The sequence below is a fragment of the Panthera tigris genome, chromosome B3 (genome assembly GCF_018350195.1).
Source record: "Panthera tigris isolate Pti1 chromosome B3, P.tigris_Pti1_mat1.1, whole genome shotgun sequence".
In the NCBI taxonomy this organism is placed as follows: Eukaryota; Metazoa; Chordata; class Mammalia; order Carnivora; family Felidae; genus Panthera; species Panthera tigris.
In genome coordinates, this window is record NC_056665.1 from 44,108,404 (window position 1) to 44,133,972 (window position 25,569).

A 25,569-nucleotide genomic window follows, 5' to 3' on the forward strand; every position below is an offset into this window, starting at 1 on the left:
GTATTTGCTAGTTGTATTGCGTAGTACGGATGCTGCCTTTTCTTCCTCCTTGTCTCCCTGGTGCTTTGAACCCCTGGAAGCACTGAATAGATATTTGCAAAGGAATTGGCCTCTAAACGCTTTTTATCGTGGCCTGTGGTCTCTTCCACCTGCCCCCAGGAAAGAGCTTGCTGGACCTGAAGAGCTTATACACAGCTGCCTAAATTCTGGGGTCATGTCATGAATAACTGGGAAGCTGTACACCCAGTGGAGCCTTAAAAAAATGTCTTTCTTGTCCTCAGAAATCGGGAGTTTTTTAAACCACTCAATGTTGCCATGTCTGGTACATTCTGTGTTCATGATTTCCTTCCCTTACGTTTTCAATCTGTTCGGTAAATATTAACTTGTGAGTCCGTATTATATGCCAAGGACTATGCTGGTCACGAGAGATGTAAATAGGAAGCAAATTCATTCATTTCCTAATGCTTCTGTAATAAATTACCACAAGTATGGGGCTTAACACAACACAGATTTCTTCTCTTAAAGTTCTGGACTCCTAAAAGTCTGATAGGAGTGGGGCTAGAGTCAGGGCATTGGCAGGGCTGGCTCCTTTGAAAGTCTCTACGGAAATCTGCTTCCTGACTTTGCCAGCTTTAGATCCACCTTGCCTCATGGCTCCTTTCTCTACCTCCAAAGCCAGCGACATAGCAACTTCCAGCCTCTCTCTGTCCCTCTGCTTCCATAATCACTTTACCTCTGTGTCTCTGAAACCTCCAGCCTCCTTCCTGTAAGGACCCTTGTGATTACATTGGGCCCACCAGGATAATCCAGAATAATCTTCCCATCTCAAGGTCCTTAACTTAATCACATCTGCAGAGTCCCTTTTGCCATCTAAAGTAACATAATCACAGGTTCCGGGGATTAGGATGTGGCTGTCTTAGGGGGAGGAGGGGCCATTTTTCAGCCTACTGCAGCAAAGCACACGGCCTTGCTTACCCCAAAGAGCATAGGTTCTGGTTGCACAGGCAAGGACAAAATGGGGTAGGTTTTTTGTATGCTTGCTTCCTTGTCTGCCTGTTTGGTTTTGATGCTTTATTCTAGCCATAAAGTTTCAGTGGAAATAGGTATGGAGAGGGTATGTCTGTTAAATTCAAATTGTATCAAGGTTAAAACTAAATCTCCCTCTTATAAAATGCTACCTTCAAAACAGAACATTAACCATATCATCCAGCATCTTATGGTATATATCTAAATTGTTGCATCATCCAGATTTCAGCATGAAATGATTGGAATCTTTATTTGCAAAGGGAAGAAATAAGACTTCTCTCTCCTTAGCCTGTGAGAAACTTTGGTCAACAAGTCATGAGTCACTAGCTACTTTGATTAAAATGATAGACATTCTAAATCCCAACCATCCCAAAAGGCAGCTATCACAGGGAAAGAAGAGAACACACTTCTTCATCTCAAGTGTTGGCCACAAAGTCCAGGGTTCTCCTGGTAGAGTTCATGCTCTCGTTGAGACTTGAATTGTCCCTCAAGTTCTTTGTAGTTTTGAAAATGTCAACATGAAAAATATTGCCCTGGGGAATTCAAAACATAAATTATAACATTAAGCAAATAAGAGAACCAACTTAGAGAGGGAGAAATAATCTGGCTACAAATAGCAAGAAATATAATATCAGAGGCAGAAAACAAAAATGAGGCCGGGTGGCTAAAACATGGCCTGATAGACAGGTACAGTCAGACTCTGCACTAAAAGCCACCCAAAGAGTACAGTGTCATGAAAAGTCCCAAGGCCCAGAGGCATCCTCATGTGGTCACATTTTGCCTCTACAACCAAGTAGGAGTAATGTGGCTGTGAGCAGGCTATTTAACCTTTCTGAGCTCCGTGTGTAAAATAGGGACAATACTACATAGCTGAATAACTAACATCGTGTGGGTGCAAGCCCATGCTTCCCCAAGATCTGGCTGATGGATGGGCAGTCAGTGAGGACAGTGCTCTGTGAGCAGCCTTGGCACGCCTATCCCTCCGTGGGCACAATGGCCTTCATCTCCTATGGCCCTCCTCCAGTGTAAGGCTGCCCTTGATACTCACTTTGGCCAAACAGAAGTCATTGTTTGTAAGACACGCTTATGATCTGCTTCATGTCCCAGGCATGTTCAAAACACACACACACACACACACACACACACACACACAGTGTCTCCCAGAGGTCGACCCTGTGTCTATGACTCATACGTGGCAGCCAATTTTCCAAGCAAACTCAAGCACTATAACAAGGGTTTGGGCTTTACCCAATCAGTTGGGATTTGTCTGCAGGCTCATAGGTCATTGCCCCTAGCAAGCTAAAAAATTCACTTTCAAAGTGGTTCATAACCTGTAGAAATGAAAGCGCACAGTGTAACATCTCAGGTAAAAAATCCGATGTCACTCAGATCAGGCTTACCAGCTGAACTCTGGTGATTATGAAGTGAACTCTGTTGTTGGAAACCTGCGTGAACATTAAAGTCTGTCATCACTTTTATTGGCAGGTGCCACGGGCTCAGACAGCAAGAGGGCAGGATGGGAGAGTACTGCCGAGCTGGTCAAACAGAAACAATGGAGGGAAGGAGAGCAAGAGGCAGCAGAGAGAATTTTGATTTTTCTAAAAATGGAACTATTTGTGTAGTGGGGAGTCATGAAAACTTATGGCCATGTGGTTTGTGTTAAGTGTTTCACAATGGTTAAATGTGTTCTAGCACTCGGTGGAAATGGGATTCTCTACCAACTAATTGAATGGAGGAGAAAAACATGGGAGGGATTAGTTTTCTAGAAGGAAAATGAAAATGAGAAAAAAATCATGTCACTTTACTTCTATTCTCTGTTGGGGATTTTGAGAAGATTTATCTTGGCTTTTCTGGAAGGACACATATGCAAATCAAAGAATCATCAAATTTGAAGATTAGCAGGGAAATTTGAAGTAGCCAGGCTAAACTCCCATCAATTCTCAGGACCCTCCACTCAGCATCCAGCTTAGGCACAAAACCTGCAACAGAAGATGTTAACTTCTTCATTTCTTTTCAATGCAGCCCATTATACTTATGAGCCAGTCTGGTTTTTATTTTATTTTATTTTTTTAGTTTCGTGAAATTTTTTTAATATGAAATATATTGTCAAATTGGTTTCCATACAACACTCAGTGTTCATTCCAACAGGTGCCCTCCTCAGTGCCCATCACCCCCCCCCTCCCTCCCACCCCCCATCAACCCTCAGATTGTTCTCAGCTTTTAAGAGTCTCTTATGGTTTGCCAATCTGGTTTTTAAAAAGTTCTTCTGTCTACTAGGCAGGAAATCTCTCTCCCTATAATCTCTACCTATTGGCCCTACTCCTACCTTTCTTAACGCTATTGACTATCTTTAATAATTTTGCAATTGGGAAAAACTGGAGCCAAGGTGGGGTCAGATAACTTGTACATCATGTCATAGCTACAAATGGCAGAACAGAGATTTAAATCCAGATCCGCCTCACTGCAAATCTCCTGTTCTTTCCATATGTCACCTAGCCTTTCAATCTAGGCAAGAGAAAGGCAGCCTGCCATCTAGCACGGGGGGCAAGTCTAAAGACCCAACAAGAGCGGAGTGCAGAGGAGGGAGGGAAAAACTGGTGAGCGTGAGTGAGATGGAGGCGGGCAGGAGGACACCCCTCTCTGATTGGGGTTACACTTTCTTAAGCCAGGCCGACTGTGGTTATCTGACTATAACTCACATCCAGCTATTGACAGCTTTCCACCTGGTGACATGCTTAATGGCCCATGAAATTCTAGCCCTCAGGGCTCAAGCCTGATATTTATGGTTCCCCACATAAACCTAAAGTGGATTGTAAATGTATCTCTCTCAGATTTAGGTGACTAAAATGGCTGTTCGAAACTCTGGAAGGGATAGTCGACTTTATGGACGTGATGTACGAGCTTTAAAAAAGATTAGGGTGGGAGGAGGGTACAGAGAGCCGCTGCTCCCAGAAGCCTCCTGGAGTGAGAGCCGCCTTGTGTGCCTGAGGGTATGGATGTTATGGAAGAAGAGGGCCAGGTAGGGGGAGGCACATCAATTTTGTGCCATTGAATAGTCACACATAGTATGATCAAAATCCATTGTATTGTAATGAAAAAAGGGAAGCTGTTCAGCATAGGAAGCTTTTCCTAAGCTCCAAAGTAAGCCAAGTGGATATCTGTATAAATTAGGCATGTATGTAGTAGGAGATACCTAAATAGGAAGACTCTGCTTGTTGAACATTTGTCCTTGCTAAAGTATGGATAACCTTCAGGAGACTCTCTCCAGAAGCAAGCGTCATTTGGTGTTTCTGTTTAGGTGTGTGCATCCTTCAGACTTGATGCCTCTAGAGCCAGCAGTTTCCTCATCTTTGGCTTCTCTGATGTGAATTTGCACCGTATGCAGGATGTGACTTAAATTTCACCAGCAAGTTCCAACATGCAGATTTTAAAAGGAATACTCCCATGAAAAGATGGGGACATAGTAACAACAACCAAGTGACCACATTTCCCTCTACTGCATGCCCACTCCCCGTTCTAAATTCTTTAGTATTTTTTTCCAAACATTTCTCTCTCTTCCCACCAATCATAATGTGGGTTATTAGAAAGGATGTAATTAGGAGCCGATCTGGCATGTTAGTAAGAAGTCCGGCATGAGAGGCTCAAAGACCCAGGTTTGAATCTTAGCTTTCCTACGTACTATATTTACTGTGTAACTTGGGACTTACTGTCTGAGCCTCAATGTTCTGATCCGTCAAATGGGGGTAAAAACACCAATGAAAACATTGTGAAAAGCATGAATGACACCAAGAACTAAAAAGTAATAGGTTTATAAAACAGGAGTATTGTTTGCCAAGGGGTGGTGTAGTTCCCCCTTTATTGTGGAAGAGAATTTGCTTGACCATTCAACTGTGCACCAAATCCTCTCCCCAGGGACCAGCAGAAAATGGCAAGCTTCTTCTGAGTGGAAACAGGGCTCCCCAAATAGACTCTCTGGTCTCCCAGTTTCACCCAGGAGAAAAGGCATTCTCCTAGCAGGCATGTTCACACCATGAGCAATCTTTCTCACCCTCTCTCAGTGGAATTCCTCTCTCTGGTTTTTGACATATCCTGGCCTCAAGGACAGAGCAGTGGTTTGGAAACAAATTCAGATTTGAATGCATCCCCTCCCCCTTGCTGGGGGTGGGATTTCCAGGCTGCCTTTTCTGAAGGTACTTTGTGAGTAACCTGAAGTCGTTATGCCCTCCTGAGGTCGATGTATAAAAGCCAGCGCATAAATAGGAACTAAGGCTGAAGTAAGCATAAATGTTCCCCCAACAACTTCAATAGAGAAAGGCTTGTTTGATCCTCTGGAAACTTCCTGAAACTGAGCTGAATATTTGTTTGTTTTGCGGTAGCTCCCTTTTTTTTTTTTTTTTTTTTTTTTTTCAAGACTTGTAGTGCATGGCTGTTGGTTTCTCTGTTTAAAAGGAAAGTGCTCTTTCTCAGTAATGATGCTCGCGTTCTGAACTTGGCAATACCCACTTCTAAAGGCCATTTCATCATAAAGATAAAGTTCTGCTAACTCTTAGACCTCCACAGATAGAGGATGTGGCCAGTTACCATGACTTGTGCTTACCTCCCAAAGGGTGGCGTTTGGAAGACACAGCCTAAAAGCGTGTGACAGAAAGTTTCTAGATTTATTTTCACATTGAAGATTTGACCCCGCTGGGGAAAATGTCAACATAAATGACGCTGCAAACAAAACCGTAGCATTCTGACCTTTTAATCACCAAAGACACAAAGACCAAGTTAAAGTGAGTTTGCTATTCTGTTACTTTTCGAGGGCCCTTCTGGTAATTAGCACTGTTGTTTATTATTGGAATATTTGTGGAACTTCAGCTCCACGGATGCTCCGTCCAAATTAGACAGCCCAAGAACAATACGTGGAGAAAAACGCCCAGGAGCAAAGCAGGGGGATCATTTGCAGGAGACAGTGATAGTGGTGAGTCCTTCCTTTTGGCTTCCTTTCTGGTAGATGTGTATCAACACCATAAAACCAGCATATGATGTCGAGGTGACAGTTCCTAAGACAGAATGTTCTGATGTTGGAAGAGCTAAGAAACGGCATGTCAGGCCTGAGGTGCTTGGCAGAGTTTTCAGGTACATGTAGTGTTTTCCTACACCTTGTCTCCAAAACGCTAATGTTCCCTGGTGCCTGTGTTTCAGACCCCTCAAAGTGTGGGAGACAGCACTTAAGGCCATGACAGCAGTGGTCAGATCCCACCTCTGTAGCCTGTGAACACAGGGGAAATTTGCCAGGTATCAGATGTAAGAATCGTATATGCCATGGATTTTTTTTTCCTGGAAGCAATTGGAAACCAACTTAGTGACACTTAAGTCCTTCACCTGCTGCATCACTGTAGCCAGTGGGTGTGAGCCAGAGTGGTACCAAGAAGGGCCCTCATCAGAACAGCCGTGAGAGTTATGGGCTCTGGCTTGGAGTGGAATGTTATACTACGTTCAGAGTCATGGCAACTTGAACTTGGCAGCCATATCTGCTTCTGACATTACAAGTGCCTCACAGCCAAGTGCACCTGTGACGAGAGTTGACCTCAGAGTGGGATGTCGATTGAGAAACCTCTTTACTGTAGCTAACGATTCCTCTGGACTCCTTTTAACAGCTGGATGGTTAAGTAGCAGTTTAAGTGTTGGGATTAGCCGGCACTGCTTTTCGCCTCCCATATATTAAATGTGAGATACCTATGGAATCGCTGAAAGCTTCCCCACCCCCAAATAAGAGGGGTGCTTAGAACTAAAAGGATGTTTTCATATTGTCTTTTGTTTCCATTATCAGTGTATATAAAATTAACCCCATTTGAAATTGAGACACTTCCATGAAGTTAGTAATAAGTTCTCTTTGCAAAAGGGCTATTTTTCAAAGGATTGTTCAGACCGTGTTTCGTGATAGACAGGTTCCAACGTATTTGCACCCCTCAGAACACGCTCCATTTGCTTTCATGTGTTGTGATTAGCTGTGCTTAATCCGTAGCATGTGGCATTTTTCTATAATAGTGCTTCTATAGAAAATTTTACTCCTGGCATGTTGGAGACAAGTTATAATGCTTTGGTTTAAAAAAAAAAAAAAAATCTGTCCAACATTTCCAACGGCCACATTTTCCTAAGAAAATGATGTGTGAGCGCCTAAGGTTGAAGTTCCAAAAATTGTTTTTACATTTTCTTCAGGTGATTTTTTTTTAATGTTTCTTTATTTATTTTGAGAGATGGGGGTGGGGAAAGGGCCAGAGAGAGAGAGAGAATCCCAAGCAGGCTCTGTGCTGTCAGCGTGGAGCCCAACACAGGGCTGTGTCCCACGAACCGTGAGATCGTGACCTGAGCTGAAGTCAAAGGTCAGATGCTTGAGCAACTGAGCCACCCAGGTGCCCCCAAGTGATTTTTAAATGACATTGAGTAATGGTATTAACAGCGCATCTAATGTTGATGTAATTAGGATATACATCATATTCTACTAATACCAGTCTTCTTTAATGTTTGCATATGTTTAAAATAGCATGTGGTTTTACTGCCTATCAAGTTTCCCATTTATCTCCACCTCCTTCTGTGTTATATGTGGAAGGTACCTTCGTGTTGCATACAAATGAGACACTGTCATGCTTTCCAAAGTCTTCCATCCTTCCCTCTCTCTCCTCCCTCAGTCGGCCTCATGTTCAGTTAGCCAATCAAAGTCAACGTTACATTTTCCCCTTTGGCCTACGTTCTCCCTCCTCCTTATATAAGCCTTGGTGGCCCCACACCTCTCCAAAGCCACCACCACACCTGGCTGGGCAGCCTGTAATAGCCGTCTCACACTTCCTCCTCCTCACCTGATCCATGTGGCTGACCCACCTGCCTCCAGGGTGTGATGCCAGGGATTCTGAAGACAGCTGGGGCAGGATGAGGGTATAGAAGAGGCGCTGTGTAAATAATGGTCACCTTGTGGCCTCTATTCTTCTCTCAGCAACAAACACAGCATATGACACGTGTTTTCTCTTTCTGAACAACTTTGAACTTTGAACATCCCTAGCACAGAGACAGCCTCTATGATTAGAAAACCAAAAATGTGGGACTCCTGGGTGGCTCAGTCTGTTAAGCGTCCGACTTCGGCTCAGGTCGTGATCTCACTGTTGGTGAGTTCAAGACCCGCGTTGGGCTCTGTGCTGACAGCTGGGGGCCTGGAGCCTGCTTCAGATTCTGTGTCTCCCTCTCTGCACCTCCCTTGCTCGCACTCTGTCTCTGTCTCTGTCTCTGTCTCTCTCTCTCAAAAATAAATAAACATTAAAAAAAAAAGAAAGAAAAAATGTAGTGGTAACAATATGGCTTTTTGGTAACAAACCACTTGTTCGGTGTGCTTTTCTGTCTCTCTCTTACCTTCTCACTCTTGCCTCGGGATTACTTGTCCTTTTGCTCAGTCATCCAGCCAACAATTAGCAACAAAGCCAAGGCCCTGGCAGTGATGGAAACCCTGGACCTGCCAAGGTCTCCAGGTGCTGAGAAGAGAGGTAGGTGTCACAGAGCCAGGCTGAGTTGGGGAGTCGCTTTTGCAAAGGTTTACAAGACCCTCTTTTTGGGCTCAGGGAACCAACTGCTGTGGATTTGCTCACAAACATTGTGTCCCATCCGCGAACCTTGTTTCTGAGCAGATTTAAAAGTATAGGGACTGGGATAAAAATTGAAGGCCTCACAACACATCTGAGCATCAGGGAATCAGGGAGAAAGTCTTTGTAGTCAAGGAAACTGAGACCTAGAGGTAGCAAGCTGTACACACAAAGTTGGCAGCAAGGGCCACAGAACGAACTAGAATAAAAGAAATAAGTGTGTGGTCCATTTTCCCGTCCGTACCAAGCTAGCCATTTTAGAATGAATGAGAATAGTAGTCGCATTTTTTCACTGGGTTCCTCTTCTAGGTCATAAACACTTCCTACCACAGGTTACTGAGCCCAAAAATAAATACGGGAAGAAAATTCTTTGCGTGTGTGAGGCACTTTGTATTTTCTGCCTCCTTCTCAATCCTTAATTAAGCTTTGCAGCCACCCTGTGAGGCTGGTCATTACCACTGGGTGAGGAATCGGAGTCCCACAGGAGCTATGTGACTTGCCCAAGCATACGAGCCAGACAGGCCGGGCAAGGTGAGACTCCCAGTTTCTGATGCCCACGCCCCATGTGCAATCCAGCCTCGTCACCCTGGGTCTTGGCACCGGGAAGAAGTAAACAAACAAATGACTATTACATTGCTTTTACTTCTGGGGAGCGATGGGTTCTTATTCAAAATAGGTACAAGGGGAAAAACAAATGGTATGTCACAGCAAAGCTGTTGGGGGAGAGAGGTGCAACTATTTAGGGGCTTGGGGTTCTGCTCTTCCTGAAGTTATGTGTCCCCCTCTAAGTTTCCCTTTATTGCTCACATACCCAGGATTTATTCAGCAAAGGGGCCACATATCTTGCTGGCCAGTGGGGATTCCAAAGCAATACCATGAGGTCGACTCTGTTGTATTCAGGTTTAATACCATGTAATACCATGTGATGTGTGCTGTAATACAGATATTTATGGAGACAGATGGGAGTCCGGAAGAAGAAAATTACCCTCCCTGGGGGTCAAGGAACGCTCCACAGATAAAGTGACATTTAAATAGAACCTAAAGAAAGAAGCAGGAGTTTGCTAGTTGGAAACAAGGGAGAAGAACATCCAGGCAACTATGGTAGAGGTGTGATAAATTATGGCTTCAGAATCCACCCCCATATTCAAATCATGTTCCCTATAACCTTCAGTGTAAAACTAAAACACATAATAAGCTCAGCCCTCAACTCCAGTGTCAGATTAGGTCTCTCTGTCCTTTCGGAAGTCTCTCACTGCACTTTCCCTGTATCATACGGAAAGCCAGGACTTCTGAGAGCTCTGAGGTTTGGGAGTTTAAGGGGAAGGCACCCAGGGCTGTGTTTCCAGTCATCCCTGGCTCTGAATTGATGCACTCCACTGATTCATTTCCATTCATTTGATGTCTTTTTTACAATATGTACATGTCTCTCTATGTACACACATATGTGCATATATACATGGATAAATATGTACATACATACATATGCATATGTACACATGTATATGAAATCCACCTCTTACTTGATTTAAAAAAAATCTATTTCACTGAACATTTTACTGGGGCGGGGGGAAGGATGGGTAGCAAACAATGTATTTCTCTTACAGAAACATAAACCTCGCATGGCTCCTGAGGGACCTTCTTGTCACAGCCCTCCAGCCACCATAGGTGGACCACCATGGACTGTTTGCACTTCAGTCACACTGCCACATGCCCTCTTGTCTTCTGCCTTTGTCCCTTCCTCCACTCCTGTCTCTCCTCTCTGTCTCACCCTGAGGTTCCTAGTTTTCCCTCTCCCCCTCTTCTCTCTCCTTCCTCCCCTTCCCCCACAGCCCTGCTTAGTTCAGTTAAGTTGTCTCTTGGTTCTTATTGCCTGCATCTTCAAGGTCACCCCTTATTGTGGAATTGTCCTAAGAAACACAGTTCTTTTCTAAGAAAAATTTTGATATTACAGTGGTTTTAATTTCCATTTGTCTGTGTGTGACTCACCATATCCCTACACATGGCCTAGTCCCTGACAAGAAGTGGGCAATCAGTATTATCTGTTCTCTGAATTAGTTAATCGATTAAATAGTGCTTTAAAAAGATCTGTCTTATCTTGCTGTTTGACTATATTGTAATGTTGCCCTGAATGCTAGATATAAGGAGGTTTAACCACCTTAATAAGACAGGCCCTGTTAGTCCCCATTGCGTGGTGATGCCCACCAGTCACTAAAGCCAGATTGCCGAAATACTCCAAAGGCCACATTTGTTAAGCCAAGCTGCTACGTGGGCAAGCCTGCATAAAGGCCAAGAATGGAAGGACATATATAAGCTGCAGAAGAGAGTTTGCCTGTTGGGAAAGAGGAAGAAAGAAGCATGGGAGCAGGCACAACCATAACATTTAGTTTCTTTTTACAAGAGCCTAGGGTTGCCTGAGTGGCTGAGTTGGTTGAAAATCTGACTCTTGATTTTAGCTCAGGTCATGTTCCCATGATCATGGGATTAAGACCCATATCGGACTCTGCATTGAGCATGGAGCCTGCTTGGGATTCTCTCTCTCTCTCTTTCTCTCTCTCTCTCTCTCCCTCCCTCCCTCTCCCCCACTCATCCCCCGCCTCAAAAATAAAAATAAAAACATTTTAAAAAGAGCCCAAGTAGCAATTGTAAAATCTTGGAAATAAGGATGTACATTTACCAAGTCTCTGCATTTTTATATGCTTTAAATATTTTGTAGGTTAAAAAAGATTCCAAAATTGCAAAAAAAAAAAAAAAAAAAGGAAAAAGGGAATCCTGTACCATAGATGCCCATTGAAATGCACCTGCTAATGAAGAGGTATTTCAAAATATGATGCTCTTCCAAGAAGAGAAGTATCTAGGGCCCTCAGCACCCCAAACAGGAGATTGCTCTCAACCACTGTTATCAGCATAAGACCAAAACCTCAATATTCACAAGAAGTCTTTGTTGCTTGAGGTCTGTGTCTCTTACCACTGTTATGTGATTAAGTCGTGAAAGGCCTGTAAGGACTTCAATACATGTCCACAGAAGCATTCAGGGGGAGTCCCCAGTTCTTAGAACAGCCTGGTGAATTGTCCCCTCTTCTTACCTCACTCTGCACAGGGAATGTTACAAAGGACTTTAAGGAATTTTTTCAAAGTAGTCCCATCCGTATGTCCTTTTCAAAGCAACATGGAAATGGTATGAAAATATATCAATAAAAAAAAAAAAAAACATCCCGGTGGCTTCCCTGCTATTCTCATAACTTCCTGGGAAGGTGAGAAAAATGCACAGACATTCCTACAGCCACTTTGGTTACTAATAAGTCTCAGAGAAGCCTGTCACGAGGTTCTGTCCAAGTTGCCCCACACTGTCCTGAACCTTCCTTCTCAGTTTATTTATTTATTTGTTCCCATTCTAGAACAGCCAGCAAATGATTTCACACCTTTTTGTTTAGCTGCTAAAAGCAACACAATAACTCCCCTCAGGGCTGCCTCTGTGGGTTCCAAAAATAAAATGGGCTCATTTTCATGCTAAGCATGCAAAGGCTCGTAGGAATTCTAAAGAAAGGCAAAGGAAGGAAAGGAGGAGAAAAGAGGGGTCAGGCTGGGGGTGTTGCTGTGGAAGGTCAGCTTCTGCCTCCAGTTACCAGCTGCCCCTGCCAGAAGGGATAGGTAAAAATAACAGACCGTTCTTAGGCTACAAATTAAAAGGTGATCTAATTCAACCCTGTACTCTCCAGCCTTATCGGCTATCCCTAAACCCAGGGTTATGCTTGGAACACAACCTGTCTTTCACCAAGGATATAGAAGAGTAGTAGCCTCCTTCAGCTTTCCAGAGAAGAAATCTCTTGGGCAGGAAATAGCCAGTAACTTGCTTCCAGGTGAGAATATGAAATCATGGATCTATGAAATTCTAAGTTAACTTCCGAAACTCAAAAGTTTTCTGGGCTTGAGCTGTTATTTAAACGGCACTCATCATATCCCATATGTTACTGTTAGAACAGTATGTGATACAGATCACATAGTATTATTAGTCCCTGCTAGCCAGCCTGGAATGTGTTAAGAGATTTCCGTGAGAGCTTGCTGGAAGTGTCTGTGCTGCCCACCTGCAATAAGAGGAATCCTTGCTCTTCTGCCTGCCCCTAAATTTAATTATCCAGTGATGGTACCTGCTCATTGTATTTACAGGCAGCCTTTTGCTTATGTATGAAGACAGACTGTTGGAAATTCTCTCCATTTGTTGAGTCAAAATCTGCTTTCCAGTAGCTTCTACTCATTGGTTCTAGATTTGTCCCATGGAAGATGCAGCACAGAATCTGCCTTTTTATGAGAAACCTTCAAATATTTGACAACTGCCAGCCTTTACAATCTCCTCTCCTTTCACTTAGGCCTTCCCATTTTCTTTTGTTAACACGGTTTCCAGTTTCTTCCCTAGGATGTGATCCAGTTTGCACAGTGTCCCTCTTTTTTTTTTTTAATATTTATTCTTGAGAGAGAGAGAGAGAAAGAGAGAGATGGAGTGCAAGCAGGGAGAGGGACAGAGAGAGAGAGGGAGACACAGAATCCAAAGCAGGCTCCAGGCTCTGAGCCACCCAGGTGCCCCCACAGTGTCCCTCTTGTAACACAGCCCAGAAATGGACTCACCTGCCCAGAGCACAATGGTATGAATACCTCCCTGAGCTGAAGAACATACAAGTCACAAAGCCTGAGCTTACCTGAGCCATTTCTTTTAGCAGATGTGTTATGCTGTGGAATCATATTCCCTTTCAAGATCTGTGAAGAAAGGATGTGCTAAGCCAACTGTAAATAGGATTGCTCAGAAAATCTAAATGCTACTTAAAGGAACACAATTTTTAAATAGTTTAAAAGGATCCCTTTACATACAAATACTCCACATGCAAATTATAAGTCCTTCTTATTTTTTTTTCGTTAAAGCAGATACCCAGAGTGCCTCCGTCTGGCAAACCTAATATAATTTTTTCTATGTTGAGTATTTGAAAAATTTCTGAACTACGTTTCTTTAAAATTATTCTGGGATTCAGACTTTCTGTTCAAGGAATTCTAGAATCTTTAGAAATGGAAAGGGCATAGAAAGACTGTCAAATCTAGTCACAAACTTTTAAGAAGATCTTACCACCTTATCTTACGTATTCATTCCTAATTCATTCACCAAGTGATTTCTGAGTACTTACTCTGCTCCATGCATTGTTCTAGGCTTATTCTATATATATATATATATATATATATATATATATACACACATATACACACATATATATGTGTATATATATATACACATATATATGTATATATACATATACACATATATATGTGTGTATATGTATATGTATATGTATATGTATATATATATATATAGTCCCCTTTGTTCAGAGTTTACATTCCCAAGAGGAAAACAGACAAGCAAAATTTCACATAATTCTAGGTCATGATAGGTGCTCTGAGGAAAGTAAAATAGGCTAGGATAGACACACTAGGTGAGGAAAGACAAATTTTAGGAGGGATCGCCTGCCCGAACTGTTGAAAAGGTTTCAACCGCTGCAGAAGCTGGAAGAAGCTTCTTCCAGGCTATGGAAACAGCCAAAGCAAAGTCCCCAAGGTAGAAACAAACTTGATGTGTTCTGGGAAGTGAAATTAGGCCAGTACAGTTGGAAAATATTAATAGAAGAAGAAAGTGATAGCAGATGGGAGTCAAAGAAGACAAAGATAAGCAGGGACTAGATCGCACAGAGCATCAAAGGCTGTAGTGAGAAGCTTGGATTTTATTCTAAGTGCGCTTGGAGGGCTTTAGATAGGGGAGTGGTATGATTTAACTTACTTTTTTTTTTTTAAAGTTCTATCTACCTGCTGTGCAGAGACAGATTATACAGGGTTTAAAAACAGAGGGAGAGAAACTAGTCAGGAAACTATTGCAGTGCCCTGGCAAGAGATGACAGTGGCTTGTACTGGTGCGATAGCCATGGAAATAGAAGTGGGTACATTCTGATTATATTTCAGAGGTACAACCAGTAGGACTTGCTAAGAGAAAAACCACTGGAGTCCAGGGAAGCTTAAGTGACTTGCCTAACAGGGAAGAAGGAGAAGGGCACCGAGCAAAGATGAGTACTTAGCCGTGCCGTGTACTTGAATCCTATCATTAGTCCCAATAATACTGTGAGAGAGATATTAATTTACCTACATTTTATATAGAAGGACCCTGAGGCTCAGAGTATTTCAGTAACTCCAAATCAGACACAGGGTCTGGTTAAGGTGGGATCCAAACTCAGGACTCTTTGACTAGGTATCTCATAGTATCTTCCCACTCTACCACATTGTTTTCCAAAGTGCTGGCAGAGGGGGGACCTTGAGGGCAGACTCTGGGTTAGAGCTCCTTCTACACACCTTTTCTTCAAAGTTACTGATGCCTAATGAGAGCCACTACCGTCATTTGCTACAGATCCCCCAGTGTGCCATTATATTCAACCAAAGCTAAGATGCCTCTCTCCTGTGTCCATTCTTGCCCCCTTCCCTTGCAGCTCACAACCTCTGAGTGGAGGTCCACTCCTCTCTCTGCAGTTTAACTGCCAGAGACACGAGCCCCTGGACCTGCCTCCCTTCCTGAGGAGCTGTAGCTGGAAATTGCTTGTGCAAGCCGATGACAACTTATCTATATTTAGCAGAAAAAGTGGTGGCAAGGATCTGTCCAGCTCAATTTTTTTTACAGTTTCAATGTTCAGAATCTCACAGACCATCTCTCCCAAAAGGCACATTGGCCCTGACAGTATCTGAGTGGAAGGAAGTTTCCTCCATCTCACCGGGCTATCCACTAGAAGCCTTGTTCCAAGAAATTACGTGGACGTCCATCCTAGAGCAAAGATGTGACATGCGCCGTGCTCCCCCACCCCCAACACCAACAGCTGCTGGCACTGTAGGCACTTTGATGACTTTCAAGTGTTACTCTAAGACAGGAAAACAAGCACGGAAGGTTTGAGGGGGAAATGGACTATTACATAATTGTTTATGTGTGTAAGTGATATGTACAGCGCTTGATTTTTATTGCTTTTCAATGTGGCATGGAAAAGAAATACAAAGTGCCGTTGATGGTTTAAGAGCAAAGATAAACTTGCCTGGGGTGGGGAGGTGAAAAAACTGCAGCAGGTATTCTCAAGCGCTTAGTATGATGAAATCATTGCCACGGAGGCTGATTACCACTTATACTTAAAGTAACTTAATTCGAGGATGAGGCACAGTTTAGCTTTTCTGGAGCCAGACTAAACCAGATATGGTATATTGTCCATGACTCTGACCCTCCTCACTGTTGGTCAGCCAGAGAGAATTATCTACTAATGAAAAGCAGAACAATTAAGAAGAGCAAAGAAAACAGGAGAGTAGAGACCGTTAAAGAAAAATGGGAATTTTCAAGACAGTGAAAGAGCGCCAATTGGATCACAAAAAGGGAATTTACAGGGGAAAAGAATTGTGTCCAGTGAGCACTTACACACAGCCCTCTACTTTCTGACATGCAAGATGTATCAATCCTTGGTTGTCAAGAGAAAGAAAACCTACTGTGAAAGGGTTTTTATTAGCTTTAGAAATAGAAATTTAAAAAAAAAAAAAAGTTTTTTCATACCTGCTTCAAGTCCCCAACTTCATTTTGGGTTAAATCTTATTCGGAGGAAAAGCACTTAGTTTAGAAATGTCCTGTCTCATTTTCACAAAATCTCTTCTAATGAGATGAGTTTTAGTGTTGCTATATTTACTAAGGAAAAGAGATGGAGAAGTAGAAAACCCACTTTTTGTACCATTGCACTTCTTGGGGCTAAAGCTTCCAATATTGTATTCCAGAAGTTAACTAATTAACAGACCATTATTAAGGGGGCAGGAAAAACGTATGGAATTTGGGGTAAAATGAAACACAATTAAACTTTTAAAAAGAGAAAGAAAAAAGTCGCCTAAAATCTCAACACTCTAAGATTTCACTGTTAAGTCTTAAAACACAAAACAAAATTATTTGGCACATCCTTTCTAGAACCTTAATGGGGACCACTGTAATTCAGGCTCTCTCTCCTATATCATTTTGTGACGATTTCTGGCAATTTTCTACAGGTCTATGGGTTGGTATCTTTACTGGTGCCCCAGAAGTCCAAGCAGAGGTGATCTTCTAGCATTAAATATCTTAATCTCCTCGCTGGACATTTTCTTTGCTTGAGATGAACAAAAAGATATATAATTCTTCTTTTTTATATCACTGTTCCCATGACTGTCAAGAAACCAAGAAAGTCCTTCCTGATTTTCTGTGTCATAGCATGAGCTCCATCCTTCATAGACACAAGAAGAACTATATTTTTCAACTAAGACCTCAAACTTCAAAGGCAGACACCCTCTTTAAACAGTTTTCTTTGTATATCATCTTGGCCATCTTTTAAGGAATTCAGTGTAAGAGCTAAAAAGAACTTCTGAAAAAATTGGGGGTGATGAAACTACTGGCAAAAGAATAGGCAAAGAAATCAGTTAGAAAACCCCCAGATATAATCTTGCGTATGTAAGAATAAACTGAAATATCTATATATGGAATACATGAAAAAACTGTAGGGACAAGTAGTCAACAAGTGGTCCTATGATAATTGTTAGCTTATCAGGAAAAGAATTATTTTTTATCATACCATATAACAAGATCTAGATAAATATTATTTTCAGAAGTTAAATAGCTAACAGAGTAATCTCTACATATTTATCTACTCTAGGTGGGTGAAGATTTTTCTGTACTTTAAAGCAATGGAAGAGGTCACTGAGTAAAGGGTCAATAAGTTGAAATATAGAGTAATACAAAATTTCCGTGTGTCAAAAATAGCCATAACAAAATCAGAGGCCAAAAAGCCAAATGATAAGAAAATGGTTTTTTTTTTCCAAAATGGAGGCACAAATCATCTTATTATATAGTGTCTATATAAATTAATGAGCGTATCAGATAAAGGTCATGAGCTGACAATTCATAGAAGAGAAAATACAAATAGCTAATTATACAGTAAACAATTTTCAGCCTCACCAGTGAATACCAAGTTAAATAATAGGGACCTAACAAAGTAGCAAAGATTTTTAAATTACATTAGTCAGTGCAGTCAGAGTTTCAGGAAGACACTGATACACTGTGTTAATACAAATTAATACAACGTTAAAAATGATTACACTCTTTGATCTGGTGTTTCTCCTTCTATTAGACTATTCTAAGGTATTGATTTAAGGGGTGCCTGGATGATTCAATGGGTTAAGCATCCGACTCTTGGTTTCAGCTCACGTCATGATCTCACCATTCCTGGATCGAGCCCTGCGTCAGTCATAGCTGTCGGCGCAGAACCTGCTCTGGAGTCTCTCTCTCCCCCCACCTCTCTGCCCTTCCCACATATGCATGCTGTCTGTCTCTCAAAATAAATAAATAAACTTAAAAAAAAAAAACGAATTCAAAAGGCTAACATTTATGCATACACATAAAACGTTAATTTAGGTATGCCCTAAATGTCCAAAATTAGGAAAATTATTAACAAGTTATAGCAGAGTCATATGATGAAAAATTATACTGCCATTAAAACAATATTTAAAGAATAATGGCATGAGGAAATACTTTTGATGAATTGAACAAAAACATGGTGTGTGAAATTCTCTGTAAAGAATGATCTCAGTTACATGAAGATAAATCCTAGGAAAGAATACTGGAACCATTCTTAACTGTGGTTGCATTTGACTAACAGGATAAAATTTGGTGATGTTTTTGCATGCTTCTTTTAACGTCTTTCTAAATTTCAAATTTTCTACCATGCGTATATATTATTTTTAGAACCTTATGAAAAGAAAGAAAAATTGAATGTGGAGGGGTTTAGAGCCTACCACCCTAAGACATGCCATTCTGGGATAGGGCTTATTTTGAGCCTCAGTTTGACAATTGAGGAGAAACAGACTCAGGACAAATTCTCTGGCCTCCCCCTCTCTACCAGGAAGGGCTAGAGGATTCTTAAATTTTTTTTTTAATGTTTATTTATTTTTGAGACAGAGAGAGACAGACATAAACAGGGGAGGGGCAGAGAGAGTGGGAGACACAGAATCGGAAGCAGGCTCCAGGCTCTGAGCCGTCAGCCCAGAGCCCGACGCGGGGCTCGAACTCAAAGACCATGAGATCGAACTCAAAGACCATGAGATCGTGACCTGAGTTGAAGTCGGGCGCTTAACCGACTGAGCCACCCAGGTGCCCCTAAGGGCTGGAGGATTCTTAACCACCAGAGACTATTCTAGCCTCTTATCAGCCCAGAGTCTGCACCAAAGGAATCTAAATAACAAACCTTACTAAAAACAATCTTTATCTTCTGTCGGTTTCCCCTCATATATCTACCTTCCTACAGTTTGCCACCCCTAGAAGTCTAAAACCCTTTTCCTTCGTCTTGTCACTTCTCTACAGGTGTATCTTTCTTTGAGTTATTCCTCATTAAGTATTCCACGTGTTGTGTGCTGCATGAATCAATAAACTTGCTTGTTTTTCTCTCATTTGCCTGTCCTTTGTCATTCTAATTTGCAGGAATGAACCCAAGACAGGTAGAAGAAAAAGAAAAATTTTCCTCCCCTACAGACTACTACAATGATGATGATGATGATGATGATGATGATGATGATAATAATAAAAGAACCAGTGGTAGGCATCCTTCTCCTTCAGCAGCTTCAGACTGCCTTCTACTTGATGGCAGGCCTAGTTGGATACCTCCAAGCCCATAGAAGCACTAGTGTGTACTACGAGTCAGCTTACTCAAAAGGGCAGATTGCTAGGTGTTCTGGGGGAGAGGGTGGATAGCTATTGCCCTTCTTCTTTTTCTTCTTCCTCCAGGTTTACTTTCCTCTTCTCTTTCTTCCTTTCTCCCATACTTGATCCAAGTAAAAGCCAGGAATTATGAGCACCGTACCTCAACTCCTTTCTCAAAGCGGTGACGTAGGGTTGCTTTCGTCTCTTTCTCCCAGTCTGATAAGATAGACCTGAAAAGGAGAAGAACACGGGTTTCCTACGTGGGTAGAAGGAATGGTCTCTGTAAGGAATTGGACGAGCTTCTCCAACCTTCTTCTTGTAGACTGCGTCTGGATATGCACCGAACACACTTCCTGAAGGAGTTCATCCGAGAAACAAAGGGAATGTTTAACCTGAACAAAAATATTTTGGTATTTCACAAGGGTAACTCTTAAGGCGACAAACCCCGTGACTACTAATGCTACCACACCACAACCTCTAAGTGAGGCAGATCTGAAAATAAAGGCATTGAGAATGCAATCTTGCCTGGAGTTGACTCAGACAGAGAATAGAAGATGCAAAGGCTCAGAATGTGTCTCCAGCCAAGTCCAAGGTTTTATTTTGTTCTGTTGAAATGAAAAGCAAAATGCAGGGTGTACTTTCCCTAGCTCATTTGCCCTAACCATTTCAAGCATGTTTCTGTTGCCGAGGGAACTGAGGGCCAAGTCTCTGATTCATTTCCCCGATGCAACAAAGCATCCTTGGGAGAAAGCGTCACTGTCTTTCGCATGCATTTGCAAAGCCCTTTAAGGTGTTCTTTCCCCTTTAAGTCTCATAGCTGTATTCTGATTGCAGAAAGCACATTTTAAATCATTAGAGGCAAATGGAATCAAAATCTATCAAGAAACGCCTTTTTAAGGATGATAGCTTCCTCCAGTTTAATTACCATATTACTAATTGTGGCTATTTTCTTCTTTTTTCTTTATACCTAGAATCCAGAAACTAGGAAAATCTAGCTTCCTTCTCTCTCTCTCTCTCTCTCTCTCTCTCCCCTCTCCTCTCTCTCTGTCTGGATTTCAAGCTCTCTTTTCTTCCCTGTCCCCAACAACAACAAAAAAATTTATTCTAGTCAGGCTAAAACACATAATTCAGCAATATGCCACCATCACCCTAAGGTTTAATGTTCTTTCCACTGAAAATAAGTAAAAATAGCACATTGTCCTCAAACTTGGTGGTTCGGAAGAGAAGCACGTGGGGAGAGGATAACCTCACAGCTATCTTTAAATTGCAATTTGAGGGCCACAGTTATTCGCACTCTTCCCTTGCCCTGAGGCTGCACACCCCGATGCGCAGTGCCATGGTCATGCTCGTGGCTGCTTGGTCTGGGTGACAGAAACCATTAAAGACAAGCACAGGGCCCAGCTGCCCTTCGTGGGTTTCATTAGCTTACTTGTGTAGGAGGAAAACGGCGTCTGAAGGGCTCTGGACTCGTTAACCAAAATGTTAATGGCTTAAAGACAGTGAGAAATTAGTTAGTGAGATGTTTATCAAGTACCTGGAACGAGAGTTGACTTTCTGTGAAACATCACCCTGGACTCGAAGCCAAAACCTCTCTCTTGTCTTCAGTTGGACCTGAAAAGAATAATCGTGTCAGAATTAGTAAGGCAAACAACAGCAAGTGAGGAATGAAAACAAGCTGATATTAAATAGAGCTGAGGGCAAAATACCTGAGCTTCAGTCTTTACAGAAGGGGTGGGATTTAAGAAGTTAAAAAAAAAATGGTAGCACTCCTTCTGAATGTGACTGTCTGGTGGCTTTGAATCTCTCAGGCAGGACTCTGGGGGGTTGCAACTGGGAGGTGATGTTCCTTAGAGTTCAGGTTGAAGTGATTTTTCATGGGAGTGTATGTGTTTCATATCTTTTTTTTTTTACTTATTAGGTAAGATAAACAATTACAATTTAAAACTCTGTCACTACAGGGGTGCCTGTGTGGCTCAGTCAATTAAGCCTCTGACTTTGGCTCGGGTCATGATCTCGTGGTTCACGAGTTCGAGCCCCACGTCAGGCTCTGTGCTGACAGCTCAGAGCCTGGAGCCTGCTTGTCTCCTTCTTTCTCTGTTCTCCCCGTCTCACACTCTGTCTCTCTCTCTCTCTCTCAAAAATAAATAAACCTTAAAAAAATTAAAAAATAAAAAACTTTAAAGTTTCCCTGGTAATAAGTCTGTATATGTGTTTCTCAAGAAGAAACTATATACAAGACTTGGGTTGGGAAGTTGATTTTAATCATGATTTCTGTTAATAACTCAGCAATTTCACACAATTCTCCACTTTTACAGTAGAGTTTTTCCTTGTGTAAAATGGGAAGGATGATAGAAAGTCTGAACTTGGGGACTTGCCTTTTGGCCTGCCCAACGACGCCTGCCTTTTGGCCAATACCCAACTCTTCTTGGCCAGGATCACACATTCTGCCAGTTCACAAGAGCCAGAATTACTCATAACTACTAATTACTTGTAGTGTCAAAGATCTCTGGATTCTCTGATGAAGGGGCTTTAAGTTCAATGTCATATTATCCAATTGCTAAGCGTTCTTTTTACGGACATAGGGACAAAGAGCACAGAGATCAGGCTGTGCATCAAAGGAAGTTTAGAAAAGTTTAGAGAAAGGTTTTCTGTGTATTCTAAGTGGAGGAAGTGCTTCATGGTCTGACAAAAGTCACCTAATATTTCCACACAATTAATAAGCTTCTCCGAAATGAAATACTTAAATTAGATAGTAACATAAGGTCATCAAAAGTCGACCTTCTCTTCCCTTTACTTGAAAGTTCTCTGTGGTTCTCTCCTAGCAGCACAAACCTGTGTGATGTGTGATATTGGTACTGTCATTTTACTGGGGCTACCACGGCATCACCTGGTCTGGGTGTTCTCAGATCCCAGGGCCTGCGCATCATTGGGATGGAGTTTTCACAAAACCGATGACTATACATCGGAAGGCTGCCAACTTTCTTTAAGAAGCATTGCTCTTTTGGGGCACCTGGGTGGCTCAGTCAGTTCAGCATCCCACTCTTGATTTAGGCTCAGGTCATGATCTTACCATTCATGAGACTGAGCCCCAGGTTCTGCACTGACACCATGGAGACTTCTTGAGATTCTCTCTGCCCCTCCCAGTGGTCTCTGTCTCTCTGTCTCTGTCTCTATCTCAAAAATAAATAAACATTAAAAAAAAAAAAGTACTGCTCTGTACTCTAAGAGTGTGTCCTTCCTACTTTGGAGATACTCAGATGTTACTTTCTTTTATGAGTTAACAATAATTGAAAGTGGCAGTGTGGTATTTTTTAACATTTTATTTGATCACATTTAAACTTGGCAACAATAAATATATTAATCTTCTCACAGTGTCACAACTTTCTTTTCTTTTTACATTTTACTGGTCTGTAAAACCCAAACTCTGGAAAACATCAGTCTGTGGCTCGTTCTGTCTATATGGTAATAGGGAGGATGCAGGTAATTGCCGTTTTCAACCTAGTATATCACATTCTTTCCCTACTAAAACATGTGTCCCAGCCAATGATAAGTAGGACACCCAATGTGGTTGAACTGTATTTCTGTCTCTACCCTCCACCATAGGGGTTCCTAAAACTAAGCAAGTGAAAGGTCAAAAAAGGAGGCAGAGGAAAAAAATAGTCTGGATAACAAATGAACTGGCTAGTTAATGCACCCAGTGTCAAATGACAAGAATAAAAGCATGTTCCATGCAATATTTGGAACACACTTACACTAATGAATTGTTGTTTATTTTTAATTTAAATTTAACTGGATTTTCTGTAGTTTATCTGGCAATCCTACATCCGAGATTATACGACCCTTTAGAAAATACATAGGTAATGTATCATCTAAACATTTCACATTTAGATATGAAACCTAGACAACATAAAGACAACTAAAAGAGTATTTTAGTAATAGCCACGTATATGTATTTCATGAATAGCTATTTATAGGGAGAGGCTACTTTAATTCATATTTTATTACATACGTCGTTCCTTTTTTATTTTAAATGTTTATTTATTTATTTTGAGAGAGAGCGTGATAGAGTACTCATGAAAGCATACCAGCCTTCAGTTGAATCAGGAGAAGAGTAAAAGAATTTACCTTGCTCCCAGTTGGCTGACATTATGAATGAGCTGATACGCAGTGTTTACAAGTAGTTCCTGCCGAGCCACTCAGCTGCCCACTTCTGAGCTGGCTGCTCAGGTGATGCAGAATAGTTCCCTCCAACCCTCTCTGATGTTTCAGGATCGGAAAGGTTGTGGGTGGGAAGTAAGGAGGAAAGCTAGGATCCTGTGAAATGCTCTTTGATGGACTCAGCTTGCAGCCAACGCAATTGTTCTTTGTTTCTTACTTTTCCTTCCCATGGTAAAACTGACACAAAGTTTAAAAGTCTACATTTTTTCCCCCCACCATGCTACCTGGCAAATGTAGATTTCCTCACCTTAGCTTGAAACAAAAGTAATAATAAAACTGTCAAGTAGCACTAGTAACCTCTCTGGGTGATATTTGCAGGGAAATTACTTTCCATCTACAAAGTTGACACCTATTTTCTGTTAGGGAAATGAATTTAGATGAGCTCAAGATTGGCAGGGAACTAGGAGTCTAGGTCAGATACCTGGTGTGCCTTTCATTACAATGAATGTGAATGTGCGTGGTGTTTTGTTTTATTCTCCCCCTCCCCCCGCCACCACCTCAAGGTTGTTGCAAAAGTAATGCGAGGGGGGGAAAATACGGTGAACAGTGTTCATAGATTCGAATAAATGGAGACTAAAGATCAAAATGTAGAACCGGAGCCGATTTTGTGGTCAGTCCTCAGATGGGCTGCTTAGGGTTGTCATGGGAAGCAGTGTTAGGTCTCACCAGGCTCAGGCACAGTCTATCAGACTGACTCTGGGCAGGTTATGTTGTCCTCTGGACATCAGGTTCCTTCCTTGTCAAATGAAGGGACTACATAGGCCAATACTAATATGGCCCCTTCTAGCTCTGACGTAAGGAGGCACAGAGGAGAGGAAGAATTTTGGAGTTACCAGTTAGTGAACAGAACTCATCCACTTACCCTCTGGGGATTCGAAGGCTATATTTTTGAAATAACAGACTTGCTCTCTGATCTCGTGTGCTGACCTTCCGATGTACAAGTGCAGTCATTCTTTACGCCTTCCTCTGCCCAGCCCTGTCTTGTCAGAGAAAGATCAGTTGGACCGTGTTCTTGGTCTTCCTGGGAACCCTGTGAGCTCTGTCACAGACTGTCCCTCTGGACTCTCATACACACAGGTCACTGTTATCTTTCTTTTTCAAAGCTGTTACTTAGGTTGGATGAAAAATAAGCAGAGTTCAACCATCATAATTATTTACACGGGTACACAAAGACGACACGTCCCATGTTTTTTGTTTTTAAATCATACTCTGGACTCTCAGAGTTTCTTTGCCATGTGCTTTCCAGGCCTTTTCCCCCTGAGCTTATTCCAGTCAGAATCTGTACAAAACACTGCATTGGTCCGTGTTTTGAAATTGAATTTGGATGGGAAAATACATACTTTTCGAGGTCGGCGGTGTATACACAGATTCTGTCCTTTGTAACCATGTAGGAAACATGGTGGAAAATAAAGATTTCTATGGGATCCTTTCCATTCTGAGCCCAGAATGGAAACAGTTGCATTGTTCTAGATTTCCTCATGCTTCCAAAGATGGCTGTCCTTTCCTACTATGGAATCCTATCGAAAAATCCAAGTGTTCACCTTCCGTGTTGTCCAGAGTGTGCTTTTTTCCCTCGCGTTTGTGCCAACACCAGAGAAGTTCATTGGGGTACCTCCCTGGCCTCTCAGGAGCTCTTGTGTTGTTCTAATTCATGGGATACATTCTCAATTTATGCAGACATTCCTCCAGCCCCTCCCCCTTCCTTGACCCTAGTTTTCCCTTATTCCCCATTCTTTGTCCTATGAACCCTTGTTGCCCTCCCCAAGGTGGAAAATTACTGGACAACCTCTACCTCTGTGCAGCCCACACCTAGAGCATTGGCCTTTGCCCAAGTTATGCCACCCCGTTTGAGATCACCTGACACCATTGTGATCAGTCTCATGACCTGGCAGATTCCCACCTGCCTGCCTGGTTCACTCTTGCTCCATTCAAGTGCCTCTTACCAGCGGGTGCTCA

The 25,569-nt window shown here is 42.1% G+C and overlaps 1 protein-coding gene and 1 long non-coding RNA gene across 12 annotated transcripts in view; one reads left to right on the plus strand and one right to left on the minus strand.

The window, feature by feature from the left end:
* RORA (RAR related orphan receptor A) overlaps positions 1 to 25,569 on the plus strand; it is a 712,209-nt gene that overhangs the window by 553,106 nt on the left and 133,534 nt on the right. The gene's annotated exons all lie outside the window — the stretch shown is intronic.
* LOC122239459 lies at positions 1,234 to 25,474 on the minus strand. 10 transcript variants are annotated; one of them, XR_006218591.1, is made up of 7 exons: positions 25,155 to 25,474; positions 24,476 to 24,593; positions 20,930 to 21,006; positions 19,556 to 19,625; positions 13,331 to 13,388; positions 2,832 to 3,005; positions 1,234 to 1,559 (listed from the first exon to the last, which is right to left on the minus strand). It is a non-coding gene; the product is annotated as an uncharacterized LOC122239459 (long non-coding RNA). The 10 variants fall into 10 exon arrangements; XR_006218598.1 differs by lacking the exon at positions 2,832 to 3,005 and adding an exon at positions 8,413 to 8,531 and having other exon boundaries at positions 25,155 to 25,473; XR_006218595.1 differs by lacking the exon at positions 1,234 to 1,559 and adding an exon at positions 8,413 to 8,531 and having other exon boundaries at positions 2,991 to 3,005; positions 25,155 to 25,417.